Genomic DNA, 17654 nt, shown 5'->3' on the forward strand with positions numbered 1-17654 from the left:
CGCTCTCCGCCGCTCCTGCGCCGTCGCGCCCACTACTCCCAGTACCTGTCACCACCGCCTCCGCCGCTGCAAGGAGCCCCCAACTGCCCCGGATTCTGGGCCGCGCTGGTGTCCGATTCGGCGTTGGCGGCAGGAGTCCTCAGTTGTCCATTCACATGCGTCAGCCGCCAGGAGTCAGGGACAACAGTCCAACATTTGGGTTGACTGGGGGAGGATCGGTACCTTATTACGTCTTCCCACCCAGGAACATGGTGTGTGTGAAAATCTGTCGTGTTTCCAACAATCTCTGCTAATGAGACACCAGTTGGATTTTTAGTCATTTTTTAAAAAATATTTTATTTATTTATAGAGACACAGAGAGAGAGGCAGAGACCCAGGCAGAGGAAGAAACAGGCTCCATGCAGGGAGCCTGACGTGGGACTCGATCCCGGGTCTCCAGGATCACATCCCGGGCTGAAGGCGGCGCTAAACCGCTGAGCCACCCGGGCTGCCCGGATTTTTGGTCATTTACAGGTGTTTCTGTTTTCTCTCTCCGTGCTCGTGATTTTCTCTTTATCCTTCATGTTTTTAAAATGTTGTATGGCGTTTTTTTATTCATCTTTTTTAAAAAAATTTTTATCTATCTGAGAGAGTGAGCAAGAGAGAGAGCACACGAGCAAGAGCAGAGAGAGAGGCGGAGGGAGAAGCAGGCTCTCCTCTGAGCAGGGAGCCTGGCGGGGGCTCCACCCCAGGACCCGGGGTCATGACCTGAGCCCAAGGCAGACGCTCAACCACTGAGCCACCGGGCGCCCCTTTTTCCATTCACCCTAATAGAATATATGGCCATTCTAATATGGGGTTCCTTGTCCTGCTCGTCTGTTCTTCCAGTTTTCCTTGAGTTTATCCTTGGGTTCATCTGCTGATGACGGGATGGGGCATGCTGGCACACATTTAAAGCGCCCAAGAAGATGTCTTGTTTCCAGACCACGTTATGGCTGTACCGTCTTCCTGAATTTGTGAGGGTGCTAATGAGGATTTTTAAAAGTTTGTTTTGTTCACCGAAGTATCTGCATGGCCACCGAGCCTATTGTACCATCTGCCTGTCTGCCCTTATGGCCCTCGTGTTGCTGACTTGTGTCGTCTGCCTGTTTAAAGACTGGATGGTTCATCTGACGTAGGTGAGTGGCCCTTCGTCCGGGAGGCTTCTTCTCTGATTGAAGCGGCTGCTCCGGGGCCTGGGACCGGTGGCGGTCTCCCCCCCGCCCCACGAGCGGTAGAGTAGGTGTTCAGGCTAAGCCGTGGCTGCCACGTGAGTTCAGTCGCGTTGAGGTCAGGAAGCGGCGAGTGGCCCCTGGGCTCACCTACCCGCCCTCCGTCCGCTCCGGCTGACCGGCTGACCGGGGAGAGCCTGGCTGCGGAGGGGAGGCCCCATTTCTCTGGTGGGGGGCGGGGGGGAGCTGACAAATGGCTTCCTCTGAGTTCCCACTATCTGCTGGTGATTTTCCATTCCAGTCTCCAGCCTGAGCCAATAATAACATTTCACACTCGTCTGACACCTTTTCTCCTCTGAGCTCCCAGCGCTTTACAAGCACACGCTTACTATTATTGCCCTCTGAATTTCGATGGAAAAGCTGAGAGTCACAAGATCAAAGCTGCCAGAGCGGGGTGGGGGGTGGGGCGTAAGGGCTCCCAGAGAGAGCACCCGGCCCTGGGGGAAGGGGGCCTGAGCCTTTAAGGGGGTCCTCGGAGCGGTGGCCCAGGGCAAGGCTTGCAGCAGCAGCTCCCTCCTCCTCCAGCTCGAAGCTGGTGCATTTGTCCTTTGCAAGTGATAGCAGAAGGGAACGGGGATTTGGAAGCCATTCGCTAGGAGGAAAGGTGGGCCGCTGCTTTGTGGGGGTTTCTGGGGATGACAAGACTCATGGAAGCCGCGGGGTGTCGGCGTGTGTCGTGCTGCCGTGTGGCCCAGATGCGGAGACTCTGTGGGGCGAGGCCTTGGAGACACCCCGAACTGCCCGGAGCGGGTTGGGGGCCTATCCTCAGCTCGCCGCGTGCACGTGTCAGCACATGGCCTCGCAGCGGACGTGCAGCCACCCCCCGCCCCCCAGACATCTGCGTTGGGAGAGCTGGCGCTCGTGCTGTCCCTCCCCAGGTACAAGCGCGGGGGCCAAGCCCTGCCCCCCGGGGCGTGCCGCGTCCAGCGGGGTCTGCGAGCTGCTCAGCACCCAGCCGTCTTCCTTTGGGCAAGCCTTCGTCCAGGCCTGCTCTCCCCTCTTCTGCAGGCGGCTTTGGGGGTCTAGCGACAAGGAACACCTGTAACCACGTGTTTTCAGCAGCCAAGCAAGGCCCCGTTGACTCAAGTGTCTGCTGAGCTGGAGCTGAGTCAGCAGTGAGCGGAGGGGGTGAGGCGTGCACTGCATCGGGGGCTGGAAACCCGCCCTCGTTGACCTGGGAACACATCAATGTCAGGAAGGATTCATGGAACCGAGAGGGTGGTGCTCACCTGGCCGGGGAGCACCTGAGAACCAGCCATCCCTACCCTACAGGTGGGAGGAAGCAGGCAGCTGGGGCATGCATGCCCATGTGTGCATGTGTGTGCATGCATGCATGTGCGTGTGCAGGCATGTGTGCACACACTGGCGAAGCACACAATGCTGAGCACGTCCAGGTAGGTCTCCCAGCCCCTCGCACAGGGAGAGTGGGGGTGAAGAGCCCGGCTGGGAGTGGAGCTGGGATTTGAACCCAGGCGTCCTTGGCCCTGACGCTCTTCCTGCCTAGTAACACTGCCGGCCCGAAGCGAAGCGCCGCGAGCGGCCCACAGCCCTCATTCAACTGGCCTGGAGTCTCTCTGGCTGGCAGGGCCCCCAGGCCAGCCTCTTTCCCAGGGGCTGGCGGCCCCGCGAGTCCCGGGCAGCCTGGACCCCCCCGCCCCCGCCCCTGCAGACACTGGAGCTCTGGGCCGGGGCCCAGGCCCAGCAGGGTAGCCCTTGTCCTGCCCGCCGTTTGCGATCTGCCCATTCACAGCCGCCGTGAGCGGGCCCCGGGCATCCTTCCCCGACCACCCAGTCGGCCCCGCTGCCTGGAAGCGGAGCCCGCCCGCCCAGGCCCCCGGCCCCTCCGCTCACGGGGCTGCTCCCGCCTCCGCCGGCCTCCTGCTCCGTGGCTGGCCCGGCCTGGCCGGCCCGGGGGATGCCGGAGCCCAGAAACAGCAGGGCCGGAGTGTCCCCCACGAGCCACAAAGGGAGAGTCACAAATCAAAGGGGTCTGAGAGGACAAAGCTGTCACAGCAGCCCCTCATGGAGCCGGATCTCCAAATAACGCCGGCCCCGGCTGCATGGGGGGGACACCTTGGTGGCCAGCTGGCTGCTCTGGGCCGGACAGGGAGGTACGGGCTCTGTGGGGTGGCTTCACGCTTCATGCCCTCGGGGGTGCCAGGGGGGGACTGGGGGCAGGAAATGACCACAGCGAGGCTAGTCTGCCTCTCCCTGAGGACACGGTGTGGCTCCTGGCCCCAGGACCAAGCAGGTGAGGCCGGCTCAGCGCTCGAGGTCGCCGTCCAAGAGGCCGTGGCCCTGGCCGCGGGCTCACCCCTTCCTGGGCATCCAGGGGAGTCGACGCGCTGGAATGTGTGAGCAGCTTGTCCGCTACGAGGCCTGTGCCAGCTTGCACACCTAGGGCTCGCACTCAGGGGTTCCGGGTCCCTCACTGCGCCCCCTTCCTCCCTCCCCTCAAGCCTGATGAGCAGGGATGGGGTACATGGGGCGTGCCTGTGTGCGCCATCATCCCCCCCTCCTCCTGATTTAAATATTTCCCCGACATCGCTCTTCCCTATCACCACATCGTCCTGAAATCTCGTTCCTTCCTTCCAGCACTTTTACTTCCTTTTACTTTTTACTTCGAAGCCACGGCTTGTGTGTCCATGAATATGAAATGACACGGATGGCAAAACACATGGTTCTAATCGTGTTTTGGTTACTGACTCCTTTCTCCTTCTAGGCCTCATTTCCTCACTGCTGGGATGATGAGGTGATCTCAGAGCCACGTTCTGATCTAAAATTTCAGGGGGGCCAGAGGATGGCCACTAGGGAACTGGACGTTCATTAGAAGAACATGTTTAATCTTGGGAAGGAGGCAACAAAGGTTAATGTAAGGGAGGGTAAGAACACCCTCCTCGACGCGGGGCAGGGGGCCCGGACACAGGGGCCAGGACCTGCATTGACCTTCCCCCGCAGAGGGATGCCACGTGTCTCCGGCCCTGGAAGCAGCGAGCAGGTGGGGATGTGCATCACAAGGCCCCGTTCACACCTGGCCCTCTCCGCATCCACGTAGCTCCTGTCCACACAGCTGACAGGTGACACGTCGTGTCGCATGATGAACAAGGCATACGGTTCAGCAGTGCTCTGTGTGGCTCCGATGCTCTGCGACCATCTGCTTGCTCTAGCTTCGAAGGTCTTTCATTACCCCATAAAACACCCCATATTCGCTGGTAATGGCTCTCCACGTGCCCTCCTCCTGGCCCCTGGCAACATCTGATCCGTTCTCCGTCCCTGCGGATCCCCTGCTCTGGATGGATCATAACAACGGAAATGCACGACATGTGACCTTCTGTATCTGGTTTCCTTCACTCGGCAAGTTGTCTACGGGGTTTACCCCCGTTGTACCGCGGATCAGTGCTTCGTTTCTTTTTTATGGCTGAGTACTATTCTAGGGTCTGCATAAACCATAATTTGTTCATTTTATCCGTTTATAGCGCGTAGGTGGTTTCCACCGTCCGGCTGTTGTGAATGACGGTGCTTCAAACCTTCATGTGCAAGGTTCTGTGTGGACACATGTTCCCTTTTGTCTTGAGGATGAGCCTGAGAGTGGAACTGCTGGGCCGTATGGTAATTCCCTCATTCCGCTCCTTGAGGCACTGCCAGAGAGTTCCCCGAAGCAGCTGCACCATGTAACACCCCCTCGGCCGCGATGGGTGTTCCAGCTCGCCACATCCTTGCCAACGCTTGTGATCATCTGACTTTTTGATTATAGTCAACCCAGTGGGTGTGAAGTGGGGTCTCATTGTGGCTCTGATTTGCATTTCCCTAATGACTAGAGACGTCAAATACCTTCCATGTATTATTGGCCGCTCGCATATCCACCTCGGAAGAATGTCTACTCAGCTCCTTTGTCTGTTTTTAAATTGTTATTATTTATTTATTTATTTATTTATTTATTTATTTATTTATTTATTTTTAATACATTTATTTTTTATTGGTGTTCAATTTGCCAACTTACAGAATAACACCCAGTGGTCATCCCTTCAAGTGCCCCCCTCAGTGCCCGTCACCCAGTCACCCCCACCCCCCTCCCTCCTCCCCTTCCACCACCCCTAGTTCGTTTCCCAGAGTTAGGAGTCTTCATGTTCTGTCTCCCTTTCTGATATTTCCCACACACTTCTTCTCCCTTCCCTTATATTCCCTTTCACTATTATTTATATTCCCCAAATGAATGAGACCATATAATGTTTGTCCTTCTCTGATTGACTTACTTCACTCAGCATAATACCCTCCAGTTCCAACCACGTCGAAGCAAATGGTGGGTATTTGTCATTTTTAAAATTATTTCATTGTACGAGTTCTTCGTATATTTCCATACTAGACCTTTTTCAGATAAATACTTTGTGAATATTTTCTTTCATAGGTTGTCCTTTCACATTCTTGATTTATGTCCCTTGATACAGAAAAGTTTTAAAGTTTTAATGAAGTCCAATTAACCCAATTTTTTGGCTTATGCTTTTTTTTTTTAAGATTTTTATTTATTTATTAATGAGAGATACAGAGAGAGAGAGAGAGGCCGAGACACAGGTGGAGGGAGAAGCAGGCTCCATGCAGGGAGCCCAACGTGGGACTCGATCCCGGGTCTCCAGGATCACGCTCTGGGCTACAGGCAGCGCTAAACCGCTGAGCCACCAGGGCTGCCCTTGGCTTATGCTTTTGATGCCATTTCAAAGAATCCTTTGCCAAATCTAAGAGTTTGGTGATTTTTCCCTATGTTATTTTCTAAGAATGTAAATAAGCTTTAGTTCTTAGAGTCAGCCCATTCATTGATTTTGAATTAGTTTTTGTGCATGGTTTAAGTCTGGGTCCAAATTCATCCTTTTGCATGTGGTTATCAGGATGTTCCACTCAAGTGGGTGTTTGAATGAGAAAGAGAGTTTGGGGCAGCCCCAGTGGCTCAGCGGTTTAGCGCCGCCTGTGGCCCAGGGAATGATCCTGGGGTCCCGAGTTCGAGTTCTGTGTCGGGCTGCCTGCATGGAGCCTGCTTCTCCCTCTGCCTGTGTCTCTGCCTCTCTCTCTGTGTCTCTCATGAATAAATAAATAACATCTTTAAAAAAAAGAAAAAAGAAAGAGAGCTTGCAAACTAATTTCTCTACCAGAGTTCTTATGTATTTTTGTATTTGGGTAAACATAAATGTCCAAATAAAAGTACATGTAAGCCACCTCACAGTTTTGTACTTGTTTTTGAGAGTGTGTGCATGCACACAGACTTCGGGGGGTAGGGCAGGGGAGGGGGAGGGAGAGAACCCCAAGCAGGCTGCACGCTCAGCACAGAGCGCCACTCAGGGCTCAATCCCAAGACCCCGGGATCATGACCTCAGCCGACACCAAGGGTCAGATGCTTAAACCCACGGGGCCTCCACGCGCCCTGACACTTCACATTTTTTTCAAGTCCAAGCTGTCATGCAAATTAGACTAGACAAGGTACGTAACACCCCTGCAGCACAGTCAGTGGGATCTGATGGGGGCAGTTCTAGTTTAGGGGACAGAAATTATCAGCCTTTTAAGCAGGAAAAGAATGATGAGAATCGATCCTTTCAGGGGAGCTTCACCTGCCTGTGCTGTTTCTCCAAAGCTGCATCGTATCTCGTCTCACATTCACCGCGGGGGCGCTGGTGGCATCTTCCTTATTGCTGGGCTAGTGGGGTGACCGGGGCCGCCCCGAGATGGCCCTTGCCCTGGGAAGGCAGGGACCCCGCAGCATCCCCCAGAGACCGCAGTGCCTTGCGTCCAACTGCGGGGTGTCTCCCATTGACGGCGGCTGGTTCTCGAATCTCCCCACACCCACGCGGCTGGGCGGCAGCTGCAGAGCCGTCCTGGGAGCGAGTCCTCAGGGGTCCACGTCCCAGGGGCAGGACGCTGGGGGGTCCGCACTGAGCTGAGGGGTTCCTGAGTCACTACCGAGGGAGCACCGTTGGGGTGATGGTCCCCCCGCCGGACTCCAGCTCCTCACTGGGCAGCGGTATGACTGCCCCTGCGCTTGCCCTTGGCTTATCACCCAGAACCAGAGGCTCTGCTCTCCCCATAGCGTCCTTCCTTCCCCTCAGGGAAGCTTCTCTGCTGCTCAGGCTGCACTCGCGGCCCTCAGGGCCAACCACTGCTCTGGCCTGGCCCCACCGGCCCCTCCCGTGCACCCCCGGTGCCCACGCCTTCTGGGGCTTCCCTCTCGGCGGCCGTCCTGCTCTTGCCATTCACTCTATTGATCCTTCCTTTCTGGTTTCTGCTCCACCCTACCTCCTTACACCCAGTTCCTCCCCCCACCCCATCCACCCATCTCCCATTGCTGTGTCCACTCTTTCTCCCTTTTCTGACCAAATTCCTTGTTTCCCAGCCTTGCACTCACACGCTTCCTCTGCTCGCGGCTTCCACCCCTGCTGGGGTGCTGGCCGCAGCCCTGCGAGGGGAGCGAGCACCCTGCTGAGTGCACCCCAGAGGACCCTCCGTCCGCTGCCTTTTCTGCCATTTTCACCGGATGCTCTGCTCCTGCCGGGTCTCTCTGCACTCCTGGTCGGCTGCTTCCCCATTTCCCTGGCACCTGCCCTTGGGGTCCCCTCCCTCCTGCACTCTCAGGCCTGGGTGGCTGTGGGTGCAGGTGCACGTCCCCCAGCACGCTGGGTGTCCCCCACCAGGCCAGGCGGGGGGCTGCTGCCTCTGCCGGGAGCACCCTGAACACTTGGCCTCTGGGTCCGGAGAGGGGGGACCCTCTGGAGAGCAGAATTCTGGTGAGACCTTGGCACCGTGAGGCCAGTGCGGCAGCAGCATGGGCGCCACCGGGCAGCCTGCCCGGTGCCAGGGTCCCAGCCTGGCCGGGGCCCGAACCCACACGCAGGCCTTGACGGGGCCTGGCAGGTCCCCTCGCACAGCGGAGCGCGAGGGGCTGCGGGGCGGCCGAGGGCAAAGCCGAGGGGACTTCCAGAACTCGGTTTCTTCAGGTGCTGGGCTGGCCTCCCAGTCGAGGCCTGGTTTCCAAGAGGAGTTTGACGGAAGGAGCCCTGTATGTTTTTCTGACGGGGTGGAAGCTTGTGCTCCGAAAACAGAAGAGATTCTTGTTTGAACATAAATCTAGCCCAGCTTTGCGGGCTACCAAGGGGAATCAAATTAAAGGGGAAAACAGTAGCAGCACAGATGCCTGGCGGCGCTGGAGGCAGCGGGTCACAGGCTTGAAGGTTCCCATCCTTGGTTTGGGGCCCCGCCTGGGCCTGCTAGCGACCTGGGGGGCAGATGAGGAGGGATCTCCCCCAAGGCTCGGAGGCACCCCTAATCTCCAGGGAAGGACGGAGCCCCCCGTGCGGCCTCCTCCCCGGCCCTCCTCGCTCTGGCCTCAGGGCCGGCAGCTACCCCAGCGGGGCCGCAGAGCTCAGCACATGGCTCCACACGACCAGAGTCCACTCTGGCTCCTGAGCCGCCTCCCGGGGCCAAAAACAATGGTCCCTCCTGCTGCACATTAACAGGGTGGTTGGGGCTTGGTTGGCACCTGGCCCCGTCGCCAGCCCTGCCTCTGTCACCAGCACCCCTGGGCCCTGCACACAAGGCCCAGGCTGTTCGCAGGAAACCAGAGCCTCGCTGTGGGGCCAGCGCGCTCTGAGCCCATGCTCCGAGCAGGGATGACGGCGATGGAGAAGTGAGCTTGCGACAGCCCACGGCGACTTGAGCAGCCTGAAGGATGAGGCTCCTGCCAGCGCCATGGAAGGCGGGCTCTGGGCGCTGGAAGAGCCCCCCAGCGCAGCCCCAAGGCCTCTTGGCCCTGTGCACACCGGTCCCTGGCAGGTGGCCTTTCCACCTTCCCGCTGGACGCCTGTCACTCGCCTTGAGTCCAGATCCCAGCTGCCCCTCAGCCCCCCTGTGCGCCCAGCACCTGGGCCCCGGGCTCCGGGATGGGCTCCGCGTGCTGCGTCCTGCCTGCAGTTACGGGGCTGCCGCGGGGGCTCTGAGGCCTACTGCCAGGCCCGCTTCAGGGAGGCCTCGCTCCTGCCCACTGCCATTGGCGGGTGGCCGGGCTGCTTTCTCGCCTCGCTGCTCTGCTGGGCCAGGCGGTGCCCACAGGGCCCGCTCAGAGGCTCTGCTCCAGCTCCTGGGCCCGGCGGACACTGGGCCACATTGGCATCCCCTCCTGGCTGCTCCCCGCGCCATTCCGCGCACCGGCTGCAGCCAGACCTCTCCGGACCGAGCGCTCGCTTCAACGTGCTGTGCACTGAAGTGCCGTCCTGGGTCCAGAGGAGGCTGGGGACATGGCGACATGGCGTGTGATGGTCTAGCCGTCGGCCCCTCCCTGTGTGGCAGGAGCTAAGGCCCCTTCCCGGAGGACACAGACCCCCACGTCTGCCTGAGCTGGTGCCTTGCACAGGTGAGGTGCAGTCACCCCTCGCAGCCTGTGGAGTCCCACAGCACCTCTGGGATCCCCTTTTATAGGTGACACCACAGGCCACGAGACGAGGTGGTTCTCCAAAGGCCCCCCCGGGGCCGAGGACAGCGGCCAGGATTTGGACTCAGCACACACACAGACACATCTATACCGTGTGTCTAAGTCTCCGTGGTGAGTCACTCGGGCCAAAAGTCAATCCAAGCAGTGCCCCCCTAGATGAGACATGTCCACAGCATGTGGAGGGGCATCCGCAGGGCCGCGGGCCCCGCGTGCAGGAAGCCATGCCCAGCTCCCCGTCCGGCCTGTTTCATTTGTCCTGGGCAGTTCCCAGGACCACAGCCTTACGCATGGAAACGGGGGGTAGAGGGAGCACCGCCACTCGGCGTGGAAAGCCGACCCACAGCACGCAGCGGGGGCATCGCCGGCAGAGAGGCTGAATCTGCGTGGGGCACCGGGTCCTCGCACAGACGCCCTCATGCACGTGTGCAAGGTCCTGCAGCCTGGAGCCTCCCTCAGACTCCTCCTCTGAAAATGGGTAGTGCTCCCCCCTCCCTAAGGAGGCTGGGGACACCGGCTCCCCCTGGAGCCGCAGTCCTACCAACTATTATGATGCTGAGACGCTGGGAAGAGCAGGAGGGCGGCGCTCCGGTCTGCAGAGTCACTGTTGGTCTGTAGAGCCACGATTTCCAAGCCTCTCAGCTGGGGCCTCATCAGTCCCACCCACCCCCCACCGCTGCAGTGCCAGGAGGATCCACGACGGTCCTGAGAGGCATGGCATGGCCCCACAACCCCGGTGGGGTGCCTGGGCCTCTGAGGGGCCACTCAGCAGCCGCAGCCAGGCTGTGGGACCCCGGCCTGGCCTTGGCGTGTCCGCAACGGGGGGCCTGGGCAGGGCACTCCGGGCAGGAGCGGGAGGCGACAGACCCCGGAGGACACGGCCACCCTGCCCAGTCCCCGAGGCTGGCAAGGACGGCAAGGACGCAGACGTCTGAGCGTCGCCTGCTCCTGGCAACACTTCCTCGCGTCCCCAGTGGCTCCCCTGGTTCTGGCCCCCTCCCTGTACCTGCTCCTTGCAGCCTCGGGCGCGGGTCACAGGGAGGACGTGGGTCGTCTGCTGCTTGCGCCCCCGGTGCCCCCACATCCTGGCCCAGCCCAAGGCGGCAGGGGCCTGCCTTCCAGGGAGGTGGACGTGCCGGGCCACCCAGGCTGCGGAGGCAGCAGCAGCAGCTCCACTGGCTTGTTGCAGGGTCGGGCGGCTGGGCTGGCCTCAAGCGGGAGAGGCAGCGAGGGCTGCAGAACCTCACGGAGGGCTACAGGCCCCTGTGGGTGGTGACAGGAGCACTCACTGTCCTCCAGGTGCAAGGGGAGGAATTAGGGCCCAGCAATCCAGAATGTGGGCTTGGAGGAGTCAGGACCTGGATTCACACTCCAGCCGCATAGCTGGACCTCCGAGCCCCGGCCCCCAGGGTCCAGCTGGAGGGGGGCATTTGTCTCCCAGGGCCACGTAGAGTATCCTGTGCCACACAACAGATGACCCTTCACTAAAATATCTGAGCCTCGTGTGTAAAGTCACGAGGAAGCCGTGGATTATTCCCAGTGGGCGGCAGACTCACCTCGGACCCTATGACGAAGCCCGAGGTATCAGGATACCCATTTGACAGGTGGAGCAAGGAAAGGAAGAGGCGACTGTAGGTATCATTTGCCCCGAATCCCACAGTTAGCAAGAGGCAGGGCCAGCTTTGGAGCTCTGATTATTTAACCCAGAGTCTGGGCTGCTATTTGCTGCCTTTACGTGACCTCAAGAGGTTGTGGATCTACGGATTCGTACCCGGGAGGCTTGTAGGACCAAGTCTCTAGAGGGTGAGGCTTCGAGGGCGAGCTTGTTTCCCGTGGACATGGGACGCCACCATGGAGCGTTCGGGAGGAATGAGGAGGTGCAGCCTCAGTCCCTCCCCCGTGCCAGCTGCACCCTGTCCCGCAACACCAGGTAACTTCTAACCAAGGTACGTACAATAACGTACCACAGAAATAACAAGGCAGGCCTAGGGAAATGGAAGTAGGGGCAGAGAAGCAAGACTCGCTAATCACACGCATTTATCAACCTACCTGGGAGGACTGACTCAGGAGTTCTAACTGGGCCTCGGGTTTCACTCTGAGCTCCGGCGCAGACGAGAACTTTCTTGGTTACGTAATCCTCAGGGTCACACAGAGCCCACCAGTTGCTCCAGAAACCCGAGGTTTCCACAGTAGAGCTTGGCGATGCTCTTCTTGTGTGCTGCTTACATAGGGCTTCTAGAACTTTCCAACCTCAAACACAGCGATAGGCCTCCTTGGCACCCCCAGAGACATTGCCTCCATGGACGCCGAGGCCTCCAACTGCTGCAGAGGGACAGGCCCGTCCCTGAAACACACCCAGACGGCCGCTCAGTTCTGTTGAAACTTTGTCACTGGATTGGGGACGTTATCCCGTGGGGAATACCCATCAGGAAGGCTGTTTGGCTTCCAGGCAATGTCTGTGTATGGATCCCATTTTCCAGAGACATTACAGCTCCGTGGACACCCACACAGAAGCAGGCAGGGGATCCTGACGCTGAACTTGGCTGCGAAGGGCTGGGAGGTGGGCTCTGGGGCACGAGGGGCCAATGGTTGGGACAGTGATGCTGCTGAAGAACCAGATCATATGTCCCCTTGCTGCAAACATTTTCTCAACAACTTGTACTTAGCTGTGTGCCAGAGGGTGGGTCCACTTAACCTTTCTCGGGGTGATGCCACAAAAATATCCCTCTGAAATGCAAGTCTGTTTATTCGAGCCTCCAGAGAGTGTTCCAAGTTTAATGCCTGCCCGGCTCCTGTCCCCTGTCCTGCCCTGCCCCAGGGGGGCCTCCAGGATCCTGAGAGAGTGAGGGGCTGCCTGGGCTCTTTGCTTGAGGAATTTCTCCAACTTTCACTCTCAAATTACAAGTGTGAGCAGGGAGGGCAGGAAATAATTCCTGAGCACCCGCTGTGTTTTGGAGAGGTGACCAGCCATCCCAGTTTGCCGGGGATGGACCGGTGTCCTGGGACTCTGAAGCTGGGACCACCCAGGAGCCATCACTCCCCCAGCAACCCTGCCTGGCCCAAACCTGTCACTTCACATTGCTGAGAAGAAAGCAGGGCTCAAAGAGGCCAACTGAGCCACCTGTAGTCCCCAAGGTCATGTTCTTTTCACTAATGCATGTTGTCATTCTAGGGGGATGGGGAGACATTCAAATCCTACTAAGAAGATGGAGCTACCTTCCCTGGGAACTCCCAGCTTTCCTGGGCTGTTTTGTTTGCTGGTGGGGAGGATTTTCTCTTCCTTGACTCCCTGTTTCTGTGGAGAGGAAATCCCCCCAATGACACCCTGGGCCCACCCTTCTCCCGGGGCTCAGACTGTCCTCAGACTCCATGTTCTGTGCCACACGGGATTGGGGGAGAAGCGTCTAGGGGCAGGTCCATTTTACTACACAACTAAGGTCATTGTCTTCAATCTCCAGGAACAGAGGTGATGTTTGGGCAAACTTTGGTGTGACTCACATGCTTATTTCCCAATGGATGTGTAAGAGAAGGACCCCAACACTTAGGGTTGTGTTGTTTTTCATCTGTCCTGAGACCTCTGGGAAGATTCGTGTGTACAAACCTTTGCAGTGTGTCCCAGGGGTCCCATGGAGACCACAACCTCCTTCCTCAGAAGACGGGAGCCCAGTGCAGGAGCTGGTGCAGATCCTGTGAGAAGCCCAGGAAGATGACTTTGAGCCAGGGCATTGGGGCCAAATAGTCCTGCTGGTCCCAGAAATAGGAAGGTATTGAGGGCCTACAGGGTCACTCCAGAATGCAAGGACTTTAGCAACTTCCTCCGGAGAAATGCCACGCGCGGTGCAGGAGGGCTCTCTATCTTCCCCGCTCCCAGACAGCCTGCCCTCCGTCCCTGGCTGCAGCCAGAAAGAACTCTGCGTCCAGAAAGAACTCTGCGTTGTGGCCTTTCCTCCTCCTCCTTCCTCCTGGAGGATCCTGAAATCAAAGAGGACCGCCCACCGGCTTGCACTGATCCTGACTGGCAACCCAGGCTGCCCAGCTTTACATTTTCTATTTTCAGAGGGCTTAGGTTAATCTAAAAGTCCTGCTAGAGACCACCCACCTCCCTTAAACAAACAGCTCACCTTTCAGCCCAGAGCCAAGCTCGCTGCCTGGGGTGTTTGATAGGCCTGGTGGGTAATTAGTCCTTAGGGCAGACATCAGAGCCAAAAAGCTGGGTCGGTGGAGTCACTTCTTCTGAAAGCCATTGCCTTGGCCACACTCCTGGCTCCTGGAGAGTGAAGGTCAAAGCTGAGGAGGCACGAGGAGGTGATAGTACCACTGACTCCTGGTTGGAGGATGATGTGCAGAACCAGACCACGGAGCCACACACGGGCATCCTCATTCTTCTCTGCTCCAAGATGCTCCTGGGGCAGGGGCTTGGGGGTGAACGTCAGCAGGAGCCCAGAGTTTGCTTACAAGTCTTCAGGAGCTTCTCTTGATTATCATCTAAAGAAGAAGTCACCACCTCAGGCTAGGGGTGGCATGTACTGTAGAAAGATACTTAAACTGTAGAAAGACACTTAAACTGAGAGAGACCCCGGGGGGCTTTCAGAAAAGTGGGGAGTGATGGCAAGGAACAGCGAGGACAAACCACAATAGGAAAATGATAAAGCAGTTCAGACTCTAGGGCTCGGGGGGAGGAACCAGGGAGCTCAGATGCCTACAGGTCTACAAAGAGCTGTTTCGATGAGATATTCCACATAAAGCTTGGTGGCTTCCACAACAATTTACTATCTCTTCGAGTTCTGCTCCGGGTTGGCTGGGCTCAGCTGGGTGGTTCTTCTTTGGGGTGTCTCATGCCTTGCAGTCAGAGGGTGGCTGTGTAGGAGTGTCTGAGGGCTCAGCTAGGCTGGACATCCAGGACGACTCGCTGACTTGGCCAGCTGTTGTCGTGGGCTGGGAGCTCAGCTGAGATTGTCACACCTACACGTGGCCTCTCCATGTGGCATCAAAGTGAGTAGCTAAGAGGGCATCCCCAAAGCAAGTGTTCCCAGTGGCCCAACTGGGAGCTACAAGGCATAGCTTCTGAAGCCCTTGAGTATTACCTCTGCTCAGGTAAGTCTGAGGCCAGCTGTAGACGTGGGGAGTAGCATGTGCCCACAGGGAGGTAAGGGCAAGATGGCAACAGCTGGAATCCATCGGCTCCTGGACCTCCAGGTAGGACATGGAAGGTGGGTATGAGGGGTTTCTCCAGGTCCTGTCTAGTGTTGCTGTTGGCCACAGAGATAATGGTGACGATACTTCACGTGTGCACTGTACAAAGCATTTCTCGCATCAGTGTGGTTTGCCAAAGAGTAGGCAAGAGGTTAGTAAGGAAGTCTTGGATCTACCCACGTTGAAGAAGCTCAAAGCCTACTCATCCTGGCAGGAGATGCCTTCACTGGGTTAAGGGTCCTCTTGCCCCAGCCTTTCCAGTGCTGTCAAGCCCGGTGGCTTCTTTCCATGCCTCCTGAGCAGCAGGGCCACTCCTCCGTTCTGACCTGGCTCTCTGGCTTCTGACTGAACGCCCGGCGAGCTGGCTTTACTTCCCTACAGCTCAGCTTTTCCATCCTTAGTGAGAAACTGGAGTTAGGACTGGAAAGCAAGGGAAGGAGTCAGAGAGAGCAAAGCCTCCCCGGGTGGTGCACAGTGGGCTCTGGGAATTGCCAAGGGACAGACGAGGCCGCCCTTTCCAGCTGGCCCCACTGGCCCCTTCCTGGCCATCGCTGAGTTGCTCCTTTCTATGCTGCTGGCCCAAAGGGAGCCCAGATCAAGGGCTAGCTGCCGGTCAGATGCCAGCCCAGGGCAAGCTCTGAATGTTCTGTTGCATGTGGAGCCTACAAACTGCACCAGTCTTTAGACAGTTGACGTGTGAAAAATAATAGTGCCAAGATGCACTTAAATCATTCAGGCATGTGTGTGTGTATGTGTGCGTGTGCGTGTTTAATGAGTTGGTTGATATTTTAAAACAGACTGATAGACTGTTTGTATTCATCATTCCTGCTCATGCCCCCACCCTGTTCCCTCCAGGTCTTAACCATCTGGGGTTGGCCTTGGCTAATTGTGCAGTAAACACAGGTGAGGGCCATCAGTGACACTGGCTGGCGGTCACTGAATGTGACAGCCAGTCTGGAAATCATGAGCCCAAATGCCCGCAGTATTGATGGCTGACTCCTCAATGTCACACACTACTAGTACTTTCTGGGACTCTGGCCTTGAAACTCCAGAGAACGTGATGCTCCCACCCATGAGGGACCACACCCGTGCCCATACCCATGATGGGCTGGGGGGCAGGAGGTGCTTCATCTGTGGAATACATTAGTGTGTCTTCCAAAAGGGCCAGGCATGGGGTAGACATTTTTACCTGCCACGGGATGAGGAGGAGAAAATGGACCACATACAGAGAATGAATCTCTGAAATATGACTTTCCTCCCCAAAGACACAGCCCAGGAAATGCTACCCCCCAGTTGCCAGCATCAACGCCGAGGTGCAGCCTTGGCCCAGTGCCGGCAGCAATAAAATATAAAATTATACAAAGACCAGATCGACAGACGGGGAGAGCCAGGGCTGCGGTGTGTTCCAGACTGGCCTGGAGGATTCTGTCGGGCACCAATCCCTATAGCCTCCTTCCTTGCCCGCTGATGACCAGATTTCCTCAGTGACGTCTCCCTGTGCCTGGGACGGGCAGCAGCAGGGCACGTCCCAGCTCCGGAGTGAGGAATTGGAGACTCAGCCAGGTGGCAGATGGCAGGGTCCCAGCTGTTGCTCACGTCGTGGTGTGCGGCCAGGGAAGCTGCAGCCGGAAGCTGCAAGCCCAGAGGGTCTGTGAGCTCGTAGGCTCTCTCAGGTCAAGAGGTAAATGTGGGAAGTGCCGGTATCTGTGGTGCTCCACATCTGGGGAAGCTTTTAAAGCTACTGGGGGGCAGGGGTGACAGCTCCCCTTACCCTGATCCGTGGCAGTGGTCCGAGTGTCTGCAGAAAGAGGGTCCTCCCGTGGCTCCTTAGGCTGATGCTCCAGTCAACTATTTCCGTATAATAAACCACTCCAAAACTTAGAAAAAAACCATTTTGTCAGCTCTCTCATGATTCTGTGAGTTGACTAGGCTCAGCTGGATGGGTGTCTCTTTTATTCACGGATGTCACTGGGGCTGGAGTCAAATGAAGACTATCCTGAGCTGGATGTCCACGATGGCGCTTCCACCCTTGGGCCTGGTGCCGGGCTGGGATGGCTGGGACCCCTTGGAGTCAGCTGGGATCTTTCCCTGTACATGGCCCCTTCGTGGGGCTGGCACGGTGTCCTCATGTCACGGTGGCTTCATAGTTGGGCTTCTTCCATGTGCCAGGTTCCTCCCCACAGCATGCACTCCAAGAGACCAGGGCCAGAGCCTGGAGGCCGCTCATCACCGAGGGTGGGGACTCACACTGTCCCCTCTATTGTATTTCACTGCTTACATTGGGCTAGCCCAGATTCCACGAGGGAGTGGAACCGATGATGCTGTATTGAGAGGCCTGATTTACTGGGGTGTCTCTGGAGACCAGCTGTCACGGGTAGAAAGAGAGGGAGTAGGATATGGAATATTGGGAAATTTTTATTCCTTCTTACGGCCAATGAGGGTGTCACCTGATTTACTACCTCTGACTGACAGGTGGGACTTCTGGAATCCTGAAGGTTCTGGAACCATTGTCTCAGCAGACTCCTTGGTCCCTGGGTCAACCCCTTCTCTCTATATCCTGAAATGCTCCTCAGATAACTCTGTTCCTGTTTCCATGTGTCCTGCTACTCGTTTCCATAAAACTTCGTATTGATCCTTGGCTCTTCATCTTTTGTGGCATTTTCTCTTCAATTGCTTTCCTTGTCCCTTGCCTCTCATCTGCCTTCTCAATCCATGGAACATGTGGTTGCCAGGATATTTGTCATCAGATG

This window comes from Canis lupus, chromosome 4 (assembly GCF_003254725.2).
Source record: "Canis lupus dingo isolate Sandy chromosome 4, ASM325472v2, whole genome shotgun sequence".
In the NCBI taxonomy this organism is placed as follows: Eukaryota; Metazoa; Chordata; class Mammalia; order Carnivora; family Canidae; genus Canis; species Canis lupus.